The 19,962-nt window shown below is 37.8% G+C and overlaps 1 long non-coding RNA gene and 1 pseudogene across 3 annotated transcripts in view; both read right to left on the reverse strand.

The window, feature by feature from the left end:
• Positions 1-577: 577 nt before the first annotated feature.
• Positions 578-19,962, reverse strand: part of LOC114673413 (uncharacterized) — a 39,782-nt gene continuing 20,397 nt past the window's right edge. Inside the window, exons 2-5 of one of the 2 annotated variants that reach the window (XR_003724108.2) lie at positions 3,075-3,180; positions 2,265-2,328; positions 1,815-1,904; positions 578-1,691 (exon numbers count right to left, since the gene is read on the reverse strand). This is a non-coding gene — a long non-coding RNA (uncharacterized LOC114673413). The remainder of the gene's footprint in view (positions 1,692-1,814; positions 1,905-2,264; positions 2,329-3,074; positions 3,181-19,962) is intronic. The other variant, XR_013407621.1, reaches the window with a different exon arrangement.
• On the reverse strand, positions 17,047-18,449 carry LOC695989 (keratin, type I cytoskeletal 18 pseudogene; annotated as a pseudogene). Its single transcript, XR_001440727.3, has one exon. The product of XR_001440727.3 is annotated as a keratin, type I cytoskeletal 18 pseudogene (transcript).

A 19,962-nucleotide genomic window follows, 5' to 3' on the forward strand; every position in this document is an offset into this window, starting at 1 on the left:
CCAGATAACCAGTAAGGATTTGAGGGTCTGGAGAGTGCAGAGTCACAGGAAGGGGCAGTCTGTGTTCCTGGATGAAGACAAGGAAGAGCAGGGCCCTTACCTTCCTGTACTGAGCTGTCACAGGAGCAAGGGAAGAGATGAAGTTTTTAAAATATGTTTAAAAATAGTTATATTGAATAAATTGATATTGAATTTGAGAGCACAATAACTACATAAACTATAAATCTCAGGGACAAGGATCATTCACAATCAGTTAAGTCATTTTGCCACTGGAAGTGATATTTTAAAACATGATTACCCTTTGTTTCAAGCACATATACATCCACTGCAAGAGTTAACTTAGACTGCTGATGCTAATAATCTAAAACTACAATCTTTGTTACCTTAAAAGACAATGTCCTTTAGTACTAGGAATTCAAGAGGAATATTTTAGGACCATTGGTCAGAAACTTTCAATGCTTGTGATACTACTTTGGTATACATAAAAGTTCCACTAAGACTAAGAAGGAAGAATGTTTCCGTTTTCTATTGAAGACAGGATCTTAGAAGTACTCAAGTGAGTTATTCGTCTGTTTAAGTTTTATTTTATTTTTAATTGACAAAAATAATTGTACATATTTATGGAGCACAATGTGGTGTTTCCATGTGTGTATACCTTGTGCAATGATCAAATCGGTGTAATTAGAAAATTTGTTACCTTAAACATTTATCATTTGTTGTAGTGAGAACTTTCAAAATCCTCTCTTCTATATAGGAACTAGCTAGACAACAACATTTTACCAGTACATGACTCTCATATATTAGCAACAAACCAAATTTGAAAAGCCTTAGCCAATACTACAAAAACAAAACATTTAGAGTAATACTTTTAAATTTTTGAAAATGTCTTTAGTTATATAATTATAATTGACAAATTATATTTGCATATACTTAAGGGGTAGAAGATATAATCATATAATCTAAGAATGCAATATAGAATAATTAAATCAAGTGAATTAACATAACAATCATCTCACATACATCATTTTTGTGGTGAAAACATTTGAAATTTAATTTCTTTGCAATTTTGAAATGTACTATATTATTGTTTACTAGATTTACTAGGCTGTGCAATATACATTTATAATAATATTTGTGAATACCAATGTATTAGATTTATCACCTTCTATAAATATTCATCTTTGAAATGATAAAAGTGGGTTCTACCTGTAGTTCTTTTCTGACACGAGAAGTTGCAGGTGCATATGAGACGATCTACTGACTTTTCTTCTCAAAGTATTTTTTGGAAGCAGTGGGATTTGGCTTGGTTGTAGGAGAACTCAATATCTATTTGCCAGGCAGACTTCTCTGTGGATCTCCACCAACTGGCATGCCTTCACGAAGAAGGCAGTCTCTTCCATGCTTCAGCCATTGGGAGATCATTGACACTCATATACTTGATGATTTCCACTGGGGTTCTATTATGAAAAGACCCGTTAGTGGAAGGTCAGGACCTCCTACCGGCACATCATAGTCTCAGGAAATCTATTTATTTAAGTCTGACAAGAGTACAATGCTCGTATGGCCCAAACTGGCTTTCTTTGGTGTATGTATCTAGACGTGATGGTTATAATGAAAATCCACTGAAACTGCAACAACTTCACAGTTCACAGTATGAAATGCATTGGCTGTCTCACTCAAAGCAATAATTTCTGTAGGACACACAAAGGTGAATGGCAAAGGATAAGAGAAGAGCATGAAATACTTTTTTAAGTCAAGCCTAAAGTCAAGGCTTAGTTCTTTGAACTCTTCCCTGGCAATGGCAATATACTTACAATAGTAGGTTTCTGAGGAACTTATTCATTCATTCACTCGTGCAATTGAAGAATACAGCAAATGTGAATTGAGAACCTTCACTGTGCCAGCTTTGTGTAGAAAAAAAAGATTTTAAGTAATGTAAAGTGTTTGTTCCTGTTGTCTTTTGTTCTGAACAGAGTTATACTAAGTAGATAGTGGAGAGCAAAGCAAACTTGCAACCACTTTCCTTTCTTAAAGAAGAAACATTGAAGGAGACAGCTACTACATGCATTGCTCGTCTTCACAATGTGTACTATGTCCTGACAAAATGTGTGGAATATTAAATGCCATACTCTGTGTCACGAAGATATTTCCTGATAATTCAGAATAATGAAGAAACAATTCATTTTGAGACATACTAAGACAAATGTATGCTCAGTAAATTTTTAAAATTTAAATTTTCTTTTAAAAAATTATAAATTTATTACCTTAAACATGTATCATTTGTTGTAGTGAGGACGTTCAAAATCTTCTCTTCTGTATAGGAACTAGCTAGACAACAACATTTTAGATTTCTGGGGATATGATGATGACATATATATATATATATACACATACACACACACACACACACAGAGAGGTTGGTATACACACATATATTTTCATTTTTCATCAGCCCTAAAATTAATGATACTCCAGTAGCAAAGAGCATACCTATGTCTGGCTCCAAGTTTCTTACATTATTCTCCAAAAAAAGGAACCAGGGTTTCTTAGAGTGATGCTGATTTGAGGATTGGGGCAAAAGTACACAAGATCAGGCTGGAGTAGTGTTAGAAGGAAGTGTTAACAAAAAATTATGGAGGTATGACAAAGGGGCACAGAAGTCAGCTGAAAGATCTATCAATGACCAAAGCTGGAACAATTGGAGCAGAAAAATTAAGTAGCATTGAACTATAACCCAAAGTATGAAATAAATAAATACCCATGAGTTCACAGTAATATAAATGATTAAGAATAAATAAGTGGGGGAAGAATAGACAAATGTACTATGCAAAAGAATCTTACAGACAGTCTGCTCTTAAAGTGGTGGAACATAATTCCCCACTCCTTATGGGTAGGCTAAGCATAGTGATTTCCTTTCAAAGAATAGAGTGTGAAAAGAGGAAAAAGAATAACTTTCCAGGGGAGAAACGTGACCAAAAACTATCTCAGCCAGGTAATCAAGGTTAACATCAACAGTGGTAAGTCACCTTAATTGTATGTACACTTGATATGATGTGATGTGAATGGCACTTTACCTCAGTGGTCTTTCTCCCAAGAACACGTAAGTCAGGTCTAACCACAAGAAAAACATCACACAAAGTCCAGTTGAGGGACATTATACAAAGCTTCTGAGCCGTACTCCTGAAAACAAGCAAGATTGTCAAAAATAAGATAATTCTGAGAAACTGTCAGAGCCAATAGGAGCCAAAGAAGACATGACAACTAATGTAATGTGCTATCCTGGATGGGAGCCTGAATAAAGTACAGTGTTGAATTTAGTTTATAATAGTGTGTCAATATTGGTTCATTAATTGTAACAAATACACCAAACTCATGTTAAATGTTAATAATAGGGGAAGTTGAGTGGGAATACATAGAAACTCTATCTTCATAATTTTTCTCTAAATCTGAAATTATGCTAAACTAAAAGTATACATACAAATACATATACATACATATACATGTATACATATATGTATATGTACATACATATGCATATACACATTTCATATATACATGTATGTACACATATATGTACATGTATGTGTATACATACACTGAACTATGATATGCAATATAGTCTGAAATTTTATTGTATGAAAAATTTCATATAATACAAGAACTGTCTATCTTGTTTATCAGTGTTTCTCTAGTACGTTATATGGCACTTGTCACAGATTTTTTTTTTTTTCTTTAGAGGCAGAATCTTGTTCTGTCACCCAGGCTGGAATGCAGTGGCATGATCACGGCTCATCAGAGCCTCAAATTCCTGGAGTCTAGTAATCCTCCTGTCTCAGCCTCCTGAGTAGCTGGGGCTGCAGGCACATATCATCACAAAATTAGCCTGGCTAATGTTTTCGTTTTTTTGTAGAGACGGGGTCTTGCTTTGTTGCCCAGACTAGTCTCAAACTCCTGGCCTCAAGGGATCCTCCTGCCTCAGCCTCCCAAAGTGCTGGGATTACAGGTAGGAGCCACTGTGCCTAACAAGAACAAAAAAAAATTCTTTAAAAAATACTCATTTAATGGATATAGATACAGAACTATGCGTATTTGTGTATTCATGCATGTCTATATATCTTACAATTTATATTTATGTAATTATATTTATGTATCATTTTCCATGTTAAATGTTTCACATATATAATATTCACTGACTCTGTGATAATTTAGAAATGTGTTCAATTAAAGTCCCCAAAAGACTCCTCAATCTACTTGTATCAAAGTTTCAATTTAATTTTTTTCAAATAATTTGAGTGATTGCAAACAGTCATTTGCCTACCAGTGTATAAAACTTAAAAATGATCATGTGTCACTCAACAAGGGCTCATTCATTGTATGTAATGCACTTCCTTGTGAATTTCCTTGAGGTACTTGATCTATCATCTTACTCTAAATTCCTCTAAATGCCCCCAGGCCTAATTTTAGTTGAAGAATGTCATGTTAATTTAGAGAACTGTTTTGAACTAGTTTATGTTTACGTATGCTTGGTGTAACCGTGAGTCCTATGCTCTTTGTGATTAATATTCATGTTTGTAAGTGTGCTGGCCAATATATATATATGATAGTCATTTTCCTGAGCCAGTGGTTTTGATTCATGGTCACAGAGACGTTCCTGATAGGCACTGAGGGTCTGGATACAGGGAAGGTGTGTATAATCTCCTGCGCATCGGGGCCAGTAGTACATAGATTCTGGATGTATACATGTCTCAGCAGTTTAAAAACGTTCGTGACTTTTCATCTGAACTTTCTCTTTACTGAGGCATGCTTGGACCTTTGGCTCTCTGAGTCTCTCTCTCAGTTTCTCTCTCTCTCTCTCTCTCTCTCTCTCTCTCTCTCTCTCTCTCTCCCTGTCTGTCTCTTTCTCTCTCTTTTCATCTGTACTTTGAAAAACGACTAGGCCTCGGCCGGGCGCGGTGGCTCACGCCTGTAATCCTAGCACTTTGGGAGGCCGAGGCGGGCGGATCACAAGGTCAGGAGATCGAGACCACGGTGAAACCCCGTCTCTACTAAAAATACAAAAAATTAGCCGGGCGCGGTTGTGGGCGCCTGTAGTCCCAGCTACTCGGGAGGCTGAGGCAGGAGAATGGCGTGAACCCGGAGGCGGAGCTTGCAGTGAGCCGAGATCGCGCCACTGCACTCCAGCGTGGGCGACAGAGCGAGACTCCGTCTCAAAAAAAAAAAAAAAAGAAAAAAAGAAAAACGACTAGGCCTCTCATAGTGTTTTTGATTCTTTAGTCGGGGGTGAAAGTAATACATTTAGGAATAGTAATTAATAAATAGGAGTAGGCTGTTTCCAGTTTTGAATGCACAGTATATTTATTATTTTATAAGATACATAAAGAAACATTTTTCTCTCCATTTATATGGTATTCACTGACTAAAGCAATTGAAAGCATTAACTACAATACAGTGCTATCACCATATACAGTTATAGCTTCTATTTTATGTGAATAACTTCATGGTTATTTATTTTCATGGCTTTTCTTGTTGCACAGGACTTGAGAAGAAACCCTATTTTCTAAACTGCCGTGGATGGTGTCTCTAATCCACTCACACCTGATCCATGACGTGTACACAGTTGCTCCTGAATGGGATCAGATACTTGATACTTATCTGTATTTCATGGCATCTATAAGCGACCTGACCAGCTGTGGCTTATGTGCCAAGTGACAGATAGTTATAATTAGTTCGCTTATCCAACAAGTCTTTGTTGTACAACCACTGTATGATAGGCATTCTTCTAGGAATTGAGGCTGTAACAATTATTAACATAAAAAGAGACTTCATTCTACTCTCATGGAGTTAGTTACTATTTTACTACGGGAGAGACAATTAAAATGTTTTAATAATCATTATGTTAAACAGTGATGCAAGCTATAAGAAACAAAAATAAATTTGAATGTGTTGAGAATGGCAAGAATATGTTGTCATTCTGTGTTACATTATACTTTACCCATAAATCTGTTACCATTTACAAATAGCATTATGCGGGACTGTGTTTCCATTAGCCCCCACAAGGGATCTCATACTTCCTTCTGTCTCCAGCACACAACAGTGAGTGGCACGCAGTGAATGCTGGATGACAGTGGAATGGTGGAAGGATGAGTGGATGACATTTGTTAGTAGTTTGATATCTCTATGTAGAAAGTGATACACAAAGATAACTGTAAGAGCATTTAAAAATATTAGGAAAATGTGCATCAATTTCACAATTGTGAAATTCAGGAGAGAAATAAATGAGAAAGTTAAAAATGATTGATATTTAAAGGCTCATTTTAACAGAGAGCATCAAGACACAAAAAGAAAAAAAAAATCAGTGAAAATTTAAAATGTTATGAATAGGACAAATTTCTGTTGCTGGGACTGAATCAGATAATTTCTTTTAATCATTTGGTTTATTGCTTTGCAACTCATCTATGCAGCTGGAATCTGGAAGTACCAGTTTTACATAGTATAAAAACTGCCCTAATTTTTAAGTTGGACTGAGTACATGGATTTTTCTCCATTGGTTCCCTGCCAAAGGAAAAAAAAAAAGGGAAAGTACTTTCTCAAGCTAATTATATCTATGTTTAATAAATAATTAAAGTGATGTGTCCAGGAGTAATAATATGTTGAATTTAAAATTTAATTAAAAATTTTTAAAACAGGAAACTCCCATACCACAATTTCATATTCAGTATATTTCAAGGTATTCAGTAGATTTGAATGATGAAAATTAAATAAACCATTACAAATTTTTGAAGAGTTTACTTTTTCAAAACAGTCAAATCAGGTCATGATTGTTTCTTGATGTCATAGTTTCTTTGGACTTTCCTAAGACATCCAGAGAGAGGAAAGGCAGGGACAGTTCTTTCAAATGTGGCTTCAAGAAATATTACTTTATCTTACTTCTGTGAACTTGCTAGGAGAAAAAAGTATTACTTTATAACGGAAGCATCGTGTGTGACTGTGTGTGTGCACAAGTTGTATGTGTCAGAAAGTGTGTGTTTGCTTACGTGTGTGTGTGTACCTATATGTGTTTTCATGCTGAGAGCACTAAGATAACATAAAAGCTCTGGAATGTTTTGGAAAAACCATACTCTCATGTGATAGGAGTAGAGATTATTAGATACTTGCTGTTGACATATCAATCCTAATTATAGAGGCTCAGTGTCTCAGGGTGATTCTCTCTTTAGACACTCGAAAACACTCCCATTGAAAAGAAAGACAGTTGCTCAAGTGTTCTATTTTGTTTTTAATTTGCCTTGAAGTCATGTATTAATGCAGGAGGACCGCAAGAAACAGGGTGGGGAGGCTTTAGCTCTAACATTTGTTTTCTTACTATAATGCTACAGGAGAATCCCTGTTTTTTTGGCCTTCAGGGAATTGTGCAAAAGAATACCTTTTGTCTCAATTTCTGATAATTGTAGAAAAGGCAAATTGAGTGCCTAGAATAACATTTTCTCCTATTCAATTGCCTAGTTTTTTATATTATTTCTGTGTTTCCATTGTATAACTACGTTTTACCAGATGTCTCTCAATTTCAGAGATTTATAAGCCTTCAAGAAAAGTGTATACAACTATACAAAATAAACAGAGTGATCACTACAACTTTGTGATCATCTGCCCCTCATCAAAAGCAGGAGATAATTAACAACCTTCCGTTTCAGTTAAATTCATGGAAATATTTAAATGACACTTCTGAAATGACTTGGGGTTTTATACATACTGAGATTGTCATAATCTGAAATTCCATTTATCAAAAATCAGTACCAATCTCGGTGGCCTAACCAGAATGAGTCACTCCTGGAACTACTCAAGGATTAGTTATTACTATAGCTTAAAGGAATAAAACTGAATCAATGAACAGAAAGTAAATCTGGACATTGCTCCAGATACGGCTCAAACGAACCGGTTATTACATAAGCTAAAGATCTGTGTTGCTGATAATAGAAACACCTAGGAGATTAGAAGGATTAGTTTCACAAGGCACCACCCCAAGCAACTGAAAAATGTTCTAGTACAATGCAAATTCTCTTAGTGTGATAATAATTTTTTCCTTGGGCATTGAATATTTGCAGACTATTGACAATACCCTGGGCTCTGTTTGAAGCTCAGAGAGGAATGGCTTCTGGGTGGTACATAGTTTCCCTCTTCCACCCATGACAACTGTTAATCCTGCTTACATTTGTGTTCTCAATAACTCTTTTCCTTTTTCTTCCCGGAACCCATATATGCCTACCTCATGATGACACACACACACACAAAACACACATAAATGCACACAAGCAACTCACTCAATGCTTGATTTTGTTATATGCTTAAACCACATGATGCTTGATTTTGTTCTTTCTGGAGCTGGAACCTACAGTCTCTAGACATCAAATAACTAATAGAAGAGTTGCTAATGAATGAATAGTTGAGTGAACATAGTAATATTTATATTTGTAATGAATTCTTATTTATTTTACCTATTTATTCAACAGAGATGTACTGATTTTGTAAATATGCCAGGAGCTGTAGATTTAAAATAGAATTGCAAGTTCAAGATGCCTTAAGTAGATTCATATGGCTGGAGAAATGGGTTGGCTTGGGGAAGTGGGGAGATTGGCATTGCCAGTTCTTGAAGAGTCAAGCACGCTAAGCTCAGGAATTTTGAACTTTGTACGGAAAGCTAAAAAGCATCACTGACACATGTTAAACAGTTACTACAGACATAACCATGCTGATTTAGAAAGATTATCATTGCTGTAGCGTGGAGGAGGCCCAGATTAGAGACATAGAAAACAGACTGAAGAAGGAGGCAGCAATCCAGAGGGAAAGAATATATCACAGCTTGAATTCAAGCAGTAGGAATAAAAATAGATAAATAATTTAGTGATGTTAGGGAAATATAAAATAAAAGAAGAAATCAAATAGATGTGTCTAAATCGAAGTGGAGGATGTATGAGAGAAAATGCATTAAGATACACTTCAAGTTTCTAGCCTGTGTGACTGAATTTGTGTTGGCAACTAGAGGAAACACAGATTTAAAGATAATCATTAGTAAATATATTATTGATTGTGATTAAAAAACAGTTTCATTGAGATATAACATGTATAACATATGTTTTACTCATTTGAAGTATATACATCAATGGTTTTTAGCATGTTCACAGGGGTATGCAACCATCACCACAATCAAATTTAGACTATTTTTTTTATCTTTTTTTTTTTTTTAAGACAGAGTCTTACTGTATTAGTCAGGGTTTTCTAGAGGGACAGAACTAATGGAATATATATATATATATCTATTCCATTAGTCCTAGATATATATAGGGAAGTTTATTAAGTATTAACTCATATGCTCATGAGGTCCCACAATAGGTCATCTGTAGGCTGAGGAGCAAGGAGAGCTAGACCAAGTTCCAATACTGAAGAATTTGGAGTCCAATATTCCAGGGAAGGAAGCATCCAGCACAGGAGAAAGATGTAGGCTGGGAGGCTAAGCCAGTCTCTCCTTTCACATTTTTCTGCCTGCTTATATTCTAGCTGATTAGATTGTGTCCACCCAGATTGAGGGTGGGTCTGCCTTTCCCAGCTCACTAAACCAAATGTTAATCTCCTTTGGCAACACCCTCACAGACACACCCAGGATCAATACTTTGTATCCTTCAATCCAATCAAGTTGACACTCAGTATTAACCATCACACTAACTCTGTTGTCCAGGCTGGAATTCAGTGGCTTGATCTTGACTCACTGCAACCTTCACCTCCCAGGTTCAAGCAATTCTCCTGGCTCAGCCTCCCAAGTAGCTGGGATTACAGGCACCTGCCACCACACCTGATTACTTTTTGTACTTTTAGTAGAGATGGGGTTTTACCATGTTGGCCAGGCTGGTCTCAAACTCCTGACCTCAAGTAATCCACCCACCTCAGTCTCTCAAAGTGCTGGGATTACAGGCATGAGCCACCGCACCTGGCCAAATTTAGACTGTTTTCATTACCCCAAAAGAAAACACCACACCCTTAAGTTGTCACTCTCAATACACCTTCCCATCTCCTCCAGGACTAGGCAACCACTATTCTTTTTCCCATCTTTATATGTTGGCCTATTTGGGACATTTTATGTAAGTGGAATTATACAATTATATCATCCTTGGTGACTGGCTTCTTTCACTTAGAATGATGTTTTCAAGGTCTGTCCATGCTGTAGGATGTGTCAGTTTTTCACTTGCTTTTATTGCTGAAAAATATTCCTTTGTATAAATATGCCACCTTTTACTTATCCATTAACCAGTTGATGGACATTTGGATTGTTTCCACTTTTAGGCTATTATGATTATTGCTACTATGAACACTCACGTACAAATTTTTATGTGGAGGTTGTTTTCCTTTCTCTTGGATATATATCTACAACGGGTGTTGCTGGATCATACGGTACCTTTATATTTAACATCTGTGAAATTGCCGAAATTTTTTCCAAAGTGGCTGCATCAGGCCGGGCACAGTGGCTTACACCTGTAAGGCTGGTGGCTGCCAGCACTTTGGGAGGCCGAGGCAGATGGATCATTTGAGGTCAGGAGTCCAAGACCAGCCTGGTCAACATGGTGAAATCCTATCTCTATGAAAATACAAAAAAAAATGAGCCAGATGCGGTGACGTGCACCTGTAATTCCAGCTCAGAATTACTCAGGAGGCTGACACATGAGAATCGCTTGAACCTGGGAGGCGGAGGTTGCAGTGAGCCGAGGTCGTGCCACTGTACTCCAGCTTGGGTGACAGAGTGAGACCCTGTCTCAAAGAAAAAAAAAAAAAAAAAAATAGTTGCAGCATCATTTTACACTCCCACCAGCAGTGCGTGAAGGCTCCAATAGCTCCACATCCTCACTGACACTTTTTTATTATGGGCATACTAGGAGGATTTATATTTTATATTTTATTTTTAGAGTTTATAGTATATATTTTATATATAGATATTTTATACAGATATATACATTTTATATAGATATATAGATTTTAATATTCATAGTGTTCAGTATATCTTTTTTTGGCTTATACTTTCAGCGTCATATGTAAGAAACAATTGTTTAATCCAGGGTCACAAATATCTATGCCTCTATTTTCTTCTAAGAGTTTTATCATCTTATCTTGTACACTTGAGCCTTTAATTCATTTTGAGTTAATTTTTATAGATGATATGAGGTAAGGGTCCAACTCTATTCTTTTGCATGTAGTAGCCCAGTTTTCCTAGAACCATTTACTAAAAGACTGTTGCTTTCAGCCAGGCGTGGTGGTTTATACTTGTAATCCCAGCTCTTTGGGAGGCCAAGGTGGGCAGATCGCTTGAGGCAGACAGACCTCTTGAGTTCCAGACCAACCTGGCCAACAAAGCAAAACCCTGTCTACACTAAAAATACAAAAAGTAGCCGGCTATAGGGGCATGCACTTGTAATCCCAGCTATTCAGGAGGCTGAGGCAGGAGAATCACTTGAACCCGGGAGGTGGAAGTTGCAGTGAGCTGAGACGACACTACTGCACTCCAGCCTGGACCACACAGCAACACCGTCTTAAAAATAAATTAATTAATTAAAATAAATAAAGATTATTGTTTCCCAGTTAAAATTTTGGCACCCTCTCAAGGTTCTATTATAACTATTAAATCAGGGTTAGATATCTAACCTAAAACGGTTAATCTACAGGCTTGCCAATGATAACAAAGTGACCTGAGTTCAAAACACCCTACGCAAGTAAGAAAGAGCTAGGTCAGTGAGATTGTTTCCTCTTGGAAATTCAGATAGAGACATACTAAAAGAATTGGGCCATTAGTAACTAGAAGAGAAACTAAAGAATTATGAGGAAAGAAAGGTTATGTTATGTAATAATTATGAATGAGCTGAATTATTAAGAAGAGATGCTATAGGTAGAGAAAATATGGATGGAGCAGAGAATGATCTCTTTGCTCTGACAGCTGAGAGGAAATGACAACATGACCCCAGAGATGCAGAATCTAACAAAGCTGAGTCATGTTTAAGGCAGAAGGAGAGATGACATAGAAACTGTTGAGAAGGGTCTCATAAAACAGTTATTATTCTTGCATTCCTAAGAACCCTTTCTCCTGTTAGCCACAGAGATTTGTTAGTCCTTGCAACCAAAATGACCATCCATATTTGTGCCAAGTGCTAAATCTATGGACTTTTTGAAACACTCTTAAATAAAATGAAAAGGAACAGTTTATGTTAGTGGTATCTGGCTCAAAAGTTCCACAAATGCTACTTTCTCTGACGTAGTCCCAGACTTCCCTTGTAGGTTTCATAGGTACTACCCTCACTTTATAATTATCACAGAAGCCCCAAGTCATCCTGTTAACACAAGGATGCATGGCAATCTAAGTCATCACTAAAATTTCCTTGATGTCAGGAGTAAATACTGTAATAAATGATGTATCAAACTTAACTGATGAATAAATGGAGCCCATCTAACTGATTTCTCGCTTCATATTTTCTATTCATCTACCACAGTTTTTAAAAATTAATCTTAGAGTCTTTCTTTTTACTCAAAGAAAATATTTTGGATCAAATATGATACTTATCTTTTTTTCACTTAAGATAAATCGTACTGAAAATTAATGCACACAGATGCCATGAATGCATGAGTATACATAGTCGTTCTCTTAAACTCATTACTGTCACCCTTTTGTCTTTGATTTCAAGTAATGCTGAGTCTTTAAAAAAAAATCTCACTTGCCGATGGATTACATATGAGAAGACAAATCTCCAGCAATGCGCCTTTGCAACAAGGCAGTAATATTCAGACAAGAGTGATAGGGGTAGAACTGAGATTTTAGGCCAAGTTCCCAGGTAGGCTACAATAACAACATTCTTGAAGATTTAGAACTTCATTCAGATTTTTTCTGAATGTTGACTTTGCTGTTTAAGATTAATACTATCTAAATCCTATATTTTCTGTGGAAATAATTTTTAAAATCGAGGCAGTTTCTATCACTGAACTAACTCTCCAGTGCGATATATGTTTGTTAAGCACATGCTGTGTATAGACGCTGTGCTGCTAAGTGACACAGTGCCAGGAAGAAAAACAATCCATTTCTATACTGAGGAACCTCATGATCTATAGCAGGGGGAAATTTATAGCCAATTCCTTGACCTAAAAAAGAAATGCTGTTTTCTGAACCACCTGGAACCAGTAAAACTGCTGGAGTTCAAACTTCATCTCTATAAACCTAATCAAGTTACTTAAATTATCTAATCACCCATAAAGTGGGGAGAGGTAACAGTTCCTACTTCATAACACCTTGGAGATGATTCTGTGAAGAGAAACTGAGATGATACATGTGCTTGTCACAGATCAGGCAATAGTAAGACCCAATAAATATTAACTATTATCTTCAAAATGTTATTAATTATTTTAAACCTTCAGATACAATATGATTATTATTTAACAATATTGCAAAGATACTGGCTCAGTTTTTATTTTTAATAGACACAGCTGCTTGTTAATTTGGCACAGTTTAATTCCAAACCCATCTCTCTAATGCCGATCATCATGAATGTATAATTAAAGATCTATGTAACTCAATTTCAGCTAAAGCAAAATTATTCTTTGTACTTTCAAACAATTTTTAATGTTATATAAATATTTTGAATATAATCCCCACCTTCTAGGTCTTCTGGATCGAAGTAACACAATGTTATGTATGCTATAGAAAGCTATTCCCATAAGAAGATTTTGTAACATTGATTTTAATGAACACTTTTAAATAACCTAAGTCCTTAATTCTCATTAAGGGGAAATAATATATCTTGTCAATGATGAGTCACCTTAAATGAACTGTAATTGTTCTCCATTTACCATCCCAATTTTCTGCTACCCTTGGAGCCACACTTCTTAAAATACTTATACCTCAGATTTACACTTCTTTACTTCCCATTGGTCTTCAAACAGACCGGTCTGCCTTTCCTTGTCACCTCCCCATTTAAACTCTCTTGACAAAGAACCAATAATTTCCCTGTTAACACATTTATAGATATGGTTCTTTCCCTCATCACATTCAACCTTCCGGCAGCATTTGATTCAATTGATAATTTCTTCTCTCTGAAAAGTTCTGATCACATCATAGGCTTCTCTTGGGTGAAACATAATACTCAATAGTGTGTTGGCAAATATTTAAAAGCCAATTCTCTGGGGGGAAAAGTCTGAACTGTAGTGTTGGCCAATTTTCGTAGTTTAAATACTTCCGCCATGACTGATTTCAAGCTGCCAGTGTAACATGGCTAAGCAGGGTTAGAAATATACACAAACAGTCCAACACACCACTTACTCTACGAATTGTCATCTGGACACCACTGAACACTGGAATTGCAAAGAAAATTCTAATAAGATGTAATTACATATTCAAAAATATTTTAACTTTAGCTATACTTAATAATTTTTACTTAAGTACTTGATATTTATTAACTGTAGTTTGTATTTACCTTTGAAATTTATCTTTGAATTTTATGAAATAATGTTGACTTTATAGATATACATATATATACACACACATATATATATACATACACACACACACATATATATATATTTTAGACAGAGTTTCACTCCGTCACCCCGGCTGGGGTGCAATGGCCAGATCTCAGCTCACTGCAACCTCTGCCTCTGGGGTTCAGGTAATTCTCATACCTCAGCCTCCCAAGTAGCTGGAATTAGAGGCATGCACCACCACGTCCGGCTAATTTTTGTATTTTGTATTTTTTTTTTTTTTTTTAGTAGAGATGGAGTTTCACCATGTTGACCAGGCTGGTCTCAAACTCCTGGCTTCAAGTGATCCGCCCACCTCAGCCTCCCAAATTGCTGGGGTGACAGGCATGAGCCACTGTGTTCAGCCAATAGTGCTGACTTTTAAAAGAAAAATAACCTCTCTCAAAACCTAAATAAAACTTACATTTTAGTAAGAAAAAAAAAAACTACATAAATATTTATTGTTTGGCTAGAAATATGGTTTTTTTAACTCCTTAAATCATTACTGATAATAGAACACAATGTACAGTGAATGAAAAAGTTGATTACAACATAGTGATTTTGCTAAAGTGGCACCAAAACTAAATTCTAGGCTGGGTGTGGTGGCTCAAGCCTGCAATCCCAGCACTTTGGGAGGCCGAGGCAGGGAGATCACAAGGTCAGGAGTTCGAAACCAGCCTGGCCAACATGATGAAACCCCGTCTCTACTAAAAATATAAAAATTAGCTGGGCATGGTGGTTAGTGTCTGTAATCCCAGCTACTGGGGAGGCTGAGGCAGGAGAATCGCTTGAACCCAGGAGGCAGAGATAGCAGTGAGCCGAGATCATGCCATTGCACTCCAGCCTGCGTGACAGAGCAAGACTCCATCTCAAATATATATATTTATTATTTATTCTATATATATTATTTATTCTATATATATATTCTCTCTATATATATATAGAATAAACAATCACTATAAATTATGTGTGTGTTTGTCTTATTTGTCTTATTATTCACCTAAACCTCACTGGTCCATCAGTAAAACTTCCAGATATATAATGATAAACTCAGCTGTCTAACATTTTGGCAATTTTTAGTCATGTACAAAACATAGGTTTATGTATTTTTGTTAATATTGTCATTATGAAGATGTATTTGTGAAGGCAGAGGGTAGAGCACATTTTAATTTAATAGTGGTTAGTGTTATATCTAACTTTTAAATATCTAGACAATAAGATGTGGGTCTCCATTTGTGCCCTGACCCCAAAGCCCTATAAATGCTGGGAGTGTCATATGATTTGGTCACCACGATAAACTCATAAGGTAAAGATCCTTATCCTCCTTTATTTGAGCCAAGGTCCATCTGATTCCAAATTTAATGTTGCTAAGAACTACAATTTACTGCCTTTCACCTGTTTTCAGGGATAAATAAATAAGTAAATAAGCAAAATGTTGTTTTTAAAACATAGTATCTAATTTAGCAGTTCAAGTCAGGAACTTATATTTTCCAAGTGCTACTAAACTCAAAAAGTAAGATTTAACATTCTCCAAATTAAATCCAAATTAATATATTCTATTTAAGACATTTATAATTACATGCTATGCTATAAATATTATTCCACGCATTATTTTCGAGGAATGATACATTTTTTGACAGATATTTCAGAAAATCAAAATCAAGGTAAAGGAATCTGCTTTTAAAGCCATGAAGATGCTGGAAGAAAAATGGAGAATAAATGAGACCAAATGGAAGATAGAAATTTAAGGCAGATGTAAACTAGAAGGTGGGAATGCCATGGTTGATGGCTTTTGAATGGAAAGCAAGAAAGAGCAGACCTCGGAATGAGAATTTATTTGTGAAGCACATTGCACCTATTCTTTGTGCCATCCTAGAGTCATCCTAAGTGCTTCCTAACTTGCATCCCAAAATGCTGGTAGTCAGCTCAAACCACCCCCGGTTATGGTCCCATTATCCCTGGGACATCAGATATCTGGTCGCTGCCTCATTGTTACTAATTTTTTAGGTTGTCGTGAACTATTTTGTAATGGGGACATAATCAGAATGTTCAAATAGGCCACCTGTTGTATTTTATCCTCAACATAAAATATACAGGCTGTGCCACAGTGGAGGACAATACAAGGATGTTTCTGGCAGAAATAAGACTAAGGCACGTGCACTGTAAAGGCCATGCACACCACCAGAAACACTGAGCTTAAATCAGGCATCATCAGTGTAACAGAGAGATGCTTTCCTTATTTATAATACTATCTGAACTGATATGTTCAGATGACGTGAGCGGTGAGGCTCATGATAGTGGCAGATGACATTATTTTAATCAGAAAATTCAAGTGATTACTAATCCTCCTATTGTCACTTTAATTGAAGTCGAATTTTTTCACGTAATTTTAAAGAAGGTCTGCATCAAAAACATTATTTTAATACTTGGCTTCCTATGAAGATAAAATGTTCCATGAGTACAATGTACTCATTAATGTACTCATAATGCACACTTCTTGTCATGTTATTTATTTTTTTTTTTTGAACTCTGAACTTTTTATTGGCCTCCTGCTCCCCAAAGGGTACCCTGCTTCTGCTGGCTTAATGCCTCAGAACTTTGGTGCCGTTGGTCTCAGACACCACTTTGCCATCCACTATCCGGTGGGTGGTGGTCTTTTGGATGGTTTGCATGGAGTTGCTGCTGTCCAAGGCATCACCAAGATTGAATTCCTCGCCATCTTCCAGCAGGCGGCGGTAGGTGGCGATCTCAGCTTCCAGCTTGACCTTGATATTCAACAGGGCCTCATACTCCTGGGCCTGTCGCTGTCCCTCTGCCCGGGTCTGTGCCAGCTCTGACTCCAGGTGCAGCAGGATCCCATTGAGCTGCTCCATCTGTAGGGCGTAGCGGGCCTCCACCTCCCTCAGGCTGTTCTCCAAGCTGGCCTTCAGATTTCTCATGGAGTCCAGGTCGATCTCCAAGGACTGGACTGTACGTCTCAGCTCTGTGAGCGTCGTCTCAGCAGCTCCAACCTCGGCCGACTGTGTGGTGACCACTGTGGTGCTCTCCTCAATCTGCTGAGACCAGTACTTGTCTAGCTCCTCTCGGTTCTTCCAAGCCAGCTCGTCATATTGGGCCCGGATGTCTGCCATGATCTTGGCGAGGTCCTGAGATTTGGGGGCATCTACCTCCACGGTCAACCCAGAGCTGGCAATCTAGGCTTGTAGGCCTTTTACTTCCTCTTCGTGGTTCTTCTTCATGAAGAGCAGCTCCTCCTTGAGAGCCTCAATCTCTGTCTCCAGCTGCAGTCGAGTGACATTGGTGTCATCACTGACCTTGCGGAGCCCATGGATGTCGTTCTCCACAGACTGGCGCATGGCCAGCTCTGTCTCATACTTGACTCTAAAGTCATCAGCAGCAAGACGGGCATTGTCAATCTGCAGAACGATGCGGGCATTGTCCACAGTATTTGCGAAGATCTGAGCCCTCAGGTCCTCGATGATCTTGAAGTAATGGCTCCAGTCTCTGACCTGGGGTCCCTTCTTCTCCAAGTGCTCCCGGATTTTGCTCTCCAGCCTCCGGTTCTCGGTCTCCAGGCTCCTCACTCTGTCCAGGTAAGAGGCCAGGCGGTCGTTCAGGCTTTGCATGGTCTCCTTCTCGTTCTGGATGCCTCCCATTCCTGCCAGACCCCGGGCCATCCCTGAGGCCAGGCCCCCGGACCCCATGCCGCCCCGGAAGCTGGTGGAGCGGGACACGGAGATCCGGGAACCAGAACCCCCAGCGCCTGCATAGACACTGGCCGCGCTGCTGACCGGCCGGGCGCCGTAGCTGGGCGCCTGGACAGAGCCCAGGGACCGGTAGTTGGTAGAGAAGGTGGAGCGAGTGGTGAAGCTCATGCTGTATGGGAGGAAGGCGAGACGACAGGACTCAGGCTTTGCCGACCCTTGTCATGTTATTAATACCTCATCAAGGCAGATGGTCTTTTGCTATCTTTCAGATCCTAACTGAAGCATCGTTTCTGCAGAAGGAGCGTGCCTGATTCTCCAACCTGAATTTGTTCACATAGTGTTGCATTCTTGTAGTACTCTGTGCATTTCCTTTATTGGGCTCGTCACTATGGCGATGCGTGTATGCTTTTCAGTGTTTACTATCTATTCCACTAGATGAAGTTCCACAACCACAGGGGCCATGTTTCCTTGATTCACTGCCTGTTCCCACCACCTTGCACTTTTCATGGCAAACATGACTTGCCCCAAAGTGATTCTGGAATAAATTTGATTTATTTCACTTATAGAGACCATTTAGTGTCACTTAAAGCCTTCAAACTGTAGAAAGGCTAAAAAGTGCAAAGGGAGGGAGATATTAACATGATGGAGACTTAAGGATGGCCAATGTTTAAGGTTCCCAGATGGTGACACAGAAAGCAAAAGACTTAAAGAAGTTGAAAATTATTTTATTTTAGATGAAAGAATGGTAGGAGGGACGACAAAATGGGCATTGGTTTGGGTCCCAACTCAGGAAGATATGTTGGGAAACAAGATGGGAATTTTATGGTGTCTGGAGTTCCCCTTGTTCAAGCAAAATATGTCAAGCAGATTCAGAAGGGGGAGTGTCTTGTTAATGCTGTTTTCAAAAATGGATATCATTTGAACCAGCCCCTATAATTCTGAGGACACTTGTTTCAGTTTAGTTCTATTTGTTACCCATACAGTGGTTCCTCTGAAGGGAAATAAGATTTTCAGACTCTAGTCTGAAAGATTTTATCCATGTTGAGCATTTATAGATAAAATCATTTCCTAAATGTTGAAATATTTCAGTTTTTTCTTTCTTTTTCTTTCTGTTGGAGTCTGCATTTAGTGGGAATATATGATGGACTTGGTTTTGCCCCATATGAGAACATGAAAAATTAGATAATGTCTATAATCTACTCCCTTATGAAATTGAATGCCAGCTTCATGTCTTAATCACCTTAAAGCCCCTATGGCCTAGGGCAGTGTCTGGCACATAGCAGGTGCCCAAGAAATATTTGTTGAATGTAAAACTCATGTAAAAGTGCCTCATCTAGTAGGTCATCTTTTCTCCCACATTCCCACCCCCTACCCTCAATCCCATTAGACTGAAGAATCCAAATATGTAGACTGGGCATGGGATCAAGGACATAACACCTTAAAAGAAGAATTTCACAGAAAGTTGCCAAAAACTTGGAGAAGCCCCTCCACATACATTCCCCAGATGAAAAATCAATCTCAGACAAGACCCAACCAGGACACAGTAGTAGATTTATCAATTTTTCTCTGCAGACATAAGAGATCTGTGGGGCCATCTGAGTGATGAAAGTGGACTGAGCTAGAATCATTCCAGGACACTCATGTGAAATGATTGCAGCAAATCAATCAGCATTCTTAGAGACAGCAGACAGCTGTGTTTAAACATCAAGCAAGAGGTCAGGAA

This window comes from Macaca mulatta, chromosome 17 (assembly GCF_049350105.2).
Source record: "Macaca mulatta isolate MMU2019108-1 chromosome 17, T2T-MMU8v2.0, whole genome shotgun sequence".
NCBI lineage: Eukaryota > Metazoa > Chordata > Mammalia > Primates > Cercopithecidae > Macaca > Macaca mulatta.